This window comes from Sinocyclocheilus anshuiensis, unplaced genomic scaffold (assembly GCF_001515605.1).
Source record: "Sinocyclocheilus anshuiensis isolate Anshui unplaced genomic scaffold, SAMN03320099.WGS_v1.1 scaffold739, whole genome shotgun sequence".
Taxonomy (NCBI): Eukaryota; Metazoa; Chordata; class Actinopteri; order Cypriniformes; family Cyprinidae; genus Sinocyclocheilus; species Sinocyclocheilus anshuiensis.
In genome coordinates this window covers 1264361-1268911 of record NW_015551105.1, presented here as the reverse complement: position 1 = coordinate 1268911, position 4551 = coordinate 1264361, and the positions used below count along the sequence as shown (strand labels likewise).

General features: G+C 35.2%; 1 long non-coding RNA gene across 1 annotated transcript; it reads right to left on the bottom strand.

Moving 5' to 3' along the window:
* Positions 1–1879: 1879 nt before the first annotated feature.
* On the bottom strand, positions 1880–4086 carry LOC107662872 (uncharacterized). The gene is made up of 3 exons (XR_001631255.1): positions 4021–4086; positions 3083–3254; positions 1880–1987 (listed from the first exon to the last, which is right to left on the bottom strand). It is a non-coding gene; the product is annotated as an uncharacterized LOC107662872 (long non-coding RNA).
* Between the last annotated feature and the right edge of the window lie 465 nt (positions 4087–4551).

Here is a 4551-nt window from a genome sequence, read left to right as displayed (position 1 = left end):
GTGTCATCCCAAAGAGGCACAAAATCACTTTCATGGACTTTTAAATTAAATGTTCCCTCCTGGTGGAATGACCTGCCCAACTCAATCTTCAAGAATCGGCTAAAAACACATCTCTTCCATCTTTATTTGACCCTCTAACTCTAGCACTCTCTATTCTAATTCTATTCTTTATTAAAAAAAAATTTTTAAAAATTGCCCCTTTTAGACTTGCACTCTATTTACACTCTGTTTTGCTGCATCTGATCCAGCACGGCTTGCCATCATTGATGGAACGATGAATTCTGAATTATACCAGCAGATTCTAAAGGAAATGTCAGGACATCTGTCCGAGAACTGAGTCTCAAGAGAAAGTGGGTCATGCAGCAAGACAACAACCCCAAGCACACAAGTCATTCTAACAAAGAATAATTAAAGAAGAACAAAGTTAATGTTTTTGGAATGGTCGAGTCAAAGTCCAGACCTTAATCCAATTTAAATGTTGCGGAAGGACCTGAAGCAAGCAGTTCATAAGAGGAAACACACCAACATCACAGAGTTGAAGTGGTTCTGTACTAAGGAATGGGACAAACTTTGGAATGGGAATGGGACCCTTTTGGGTCATATTTATGCAGAAATATAGAAAATTCTGAAGGGTTCACAAACTTTCAAGCAGCACTGTATACATATATAATCTATGTAATCTAAAAGGATAACATGTTTATTGTCTTTTTTTGTCATGGTCATGTTTTGTTTGTTTTTTTTTGCAAAAAAAAAAAGTTTAAAATATACATATTTTTTAAATTATTTCATGTTTTTTCAACTTTTTTAAATGCAAAAAAAATTACTTTTCATATGTAAAAACAACAAAAGATTATTGGAATATGTTTTACAAGAAAATACTATTTCAGTCTTTTTACGTCAAAATTTTGTTTGTGAAGTTTACAAGCTGTTTCTGAGTGAAAATTGTTACATTGTTTTTAGTGTACACAAGACCACAAGTGAAAATATTTATTTTTTATAATTATATCGTTTTTATATATTATTTAACTTTTTTATATAAAAAATGAAAACATTTAATACAAATGTATTTATTACAAAGTATTTAATCAACATCAAATTTTCTGTGAATTTAATTTAATTTAAAACTGGACATTAATTTTATGTTTCCTTCTAATTTCTTTCTAATTTACTTAATTGATTAGTAACCAAGATATAGTATAGAATATAAAATGTGATTTATTTTACATCCTTCTCTTTTATCAAAATCTAAAACTTTCTTTTTCTAGGTTTAAAATGGATGTTCAGTCCCTGTTTTTTTTTTTTTTTCTTTTACTTTAGGACCCCATGTGAAATCTGACATCCGTCAGGAATCAGTAGGTGGTATCGCCACATTGAGATTCCGGATCTTGTCTTTTTGGGATGATCCTGCATGTGGCTTCATGTCTTTATATGCTTAACAAGATCTGTGACCCAACTTCTTCCACAGCAAACTGGGTGTTAAAAGAGTTGACAGCGAGCCTTAACACACAGGCCTTGTTATTTTAGACAGTGACCCTTATCTCTCCAGCACTCACGTTTCAACATGGCGCTAAACACATTTATATATTACTCTACACCTTTGATAGTGCCTTTCATGCATGTTATTTTACGTCAACTGAGTGCAGTGCCACAAGTAACGAGATATCTCTGTTTCTCCTCTCACATATTGTACAGACCAGAATATCACAGAAACTTGGATGTGCTCTCTTTTGACTTGGACTAGTAAGCTAAAAGTTTTGCATGTGCAAGCACCACTCACATTTTCTTTAAAAAATTTAGTTTGAAATACATGAACGTGTCCCATATTGAATGGTCTTCTTCAATTTTTAATGCTCATGTAGCATTTCTGAACAGTCTGGTTATGTGTGGCTTTGATTGGCAGTTTTGGAGAGCGTACAGGGCTCTTGACAGAACTCCCATTCGCCTCTTCCATCCAAAATCCATCAGAAAGCAGTTCACTATAAGAGGCCTGAAGGAGAGAGGAAATCTAATTAAAAACTCCAGGGGCATCAGAAGAAGGTTCTGTGGTAAAAAAAAAGGCGAAGTTTAATTCAGTCCAGTTAATTGAATCTACAAGCCTTCCGACACTTTTTGCTGCTCAGGCGTTCTGCGGCATTGACTCTAAAGGACCCTTCTTTCTGCACACGTTTCCTTTCCAGTGCTTCTCAGGGATGAAATCAATTTCGTTCAGGGGTCACTTTTGAGTGCCCTTCTGTAACATACACAGAGCTGTTTCGTAAAGGGTCACCATTGACATTTTTAGTGCATGTAATGCCAATGTTTGGTTAGGGATGACATGAACAATGAATATTAAAAGGTGTCATTAATCACCTTCACTTATGGTGTATAAATGATCAATTATATACAATAATAAAATGTGTATATATTTAGAAATAAAATGTATTTTTATAGCATATAAAATTGTATTTTGTATCATTTTATTTATTTATTTATACAGTACACTTACAGTTTAAGTTTAATGGTTCACTAGTTTGACGAATCAAACTCTTAAATTAGAGATGAATCATCTGTCTAAACTCTGTCTTACAAGACAAAGAAGGGTCACAAAACTAATCTAATGTCTTTAGGAAACTTGATGACAAAATAAAAAGTGCATTTAAATGATTAGTGTTGCTGGAATTCATAAATATTTGATATATTGCCCAGCCTATTCCTGTATATTAATAGCAGGTCCATATTATAAATCCCTTCACTTTGTTTCTATTAGCACGGAAGAATAAGTCTATGATCTTATTCTGTCAGTGTGAAGTTCTTTGCCTGCTTCCCCTTAATCTAAATTAACATACTTACTGCCCATTCGTACAGCTCACAAAGAAGCTGAAAACAAATTATAAAGCCAGACAGGAGGAGAAAGAAAGAGAGAAGGTAGCAATCAGAGAAATCGATATCTAGATATATTGTTCAGTGGCAGATAATGAGATTTTCATGACATGGTGGGGGAGTTATTGAATTTGGTGAGACAGCAACATGCTTTTGATGACTGTCGATCCATCCAGGATAAATCTGAGGATCAAACATGTTGTTGGTCATTTAACCTTCTCACCTGTTAAGTCGATGTTTCAAGCGTGTCGCATCAAATTAGCTAGCAGAATTCAGCCATTCGTCCATTCATGTGACTCTGATTGATGCAGAAGACCAGACTGGTCAAGTCAAGAAGGTGCAGCAGCAGTAGATCTTGATTATGGTGCTGGAGACTGTTTCTACACATGAAAATCCTAAGAATGAGAGAATGCACACACAAAAAAAAAACAGTCATTCTGTGGTGTTTTTTAGTTTGAAAATGCTGAAAATACATCATTTTTCTGGGAGTAATCAATAATTCTTCCATTTAAATTCTTCTTTTAACACAGACTGACATCAACTTAACCACAAAACAATAAAAGGAGCAAACAGTGGGAGCACAAATTAGCTGTTAATGAGAACACAAAGCCTTTGCTGTCTCCTTGTCACAATAGCTTCCCCAACTCATGCATCTGCAGTAAACATATTTCAGTTTGGCCTGCCGTCCTCTTATCCAATCAGAGACCGAAGGGAGTGCATGCTCTTAGAGACTCTATGGCAGTGATCCTCAAATCTGGCTCGCGAGATCCACTTTCCTGAAGAGTTTAGCTCTACCCTAATCAAACACACCGGAGTTTGCTAATCAATGTCTTCAGGATCATTAGAAAATCACAGGTAGGTTTGTTTGATTATAGGGTTGGAGCTAAACTCTGCTGGAAAGTGGATCTCACGAGCCAGATTTGAGGATCACTGCTCTATGGTATACAAATGTTATTTACAGATCAGTCAGCAGATCTAATTAAATTTGTATAGGCCTACTAACCTAAATAGCAATCTGTCTAATTCCTGTGCCACTAGTGTTACTAAGCGAACTTACAAAAGTAAATAAATTAGCCTTTTAATACCACAGGAATCAAGACTGCAACTAAAACGGCAGCAAACGCGACAAAAAAAATAAATAAAAAAATACAGTCGACAAACCTTTGTGTGTGTCCATATGAGTCAGATCTCGTGGCAGTGTTTCGTACTCAAACAAGCACAGCGCGTGAAGTGATGTCCGAATCGTGAACAAATGACTCTTATGAACCGGTTCATTTTTAATGAGTCAAAAAGATTCGGAAACAAAATTGTCGTTCTCACTCGTTGGTAAAAGTTTTGAGTCTGACTCACTCGGCTCACTCACTCAATCGTTCAAGGCCATTACTGATTCCCTTATTGAACCGCGAGTAATTTTTATGGTTTATGTTCAATTCGAAATGAATCAGGAACTGTCAGTTAGTGGTACTGGTTGCTCGCATGATCATTTGTAATTAAAAAAAAATATATCCACTGCAGATTTATGTTGTAATAAAGGGTATTTTGAACAATAATAGAAATATTTCACAAAAATACTATTGTTCATTTGTACAGTTCACGTAGGCCTAATTCAAGCTGCTGGCAAAGAACCATCTGAATGAAACGATTCACTAAAATGAATCAGATTTACTGATTCATTTGAGGCCGTGTAGATAT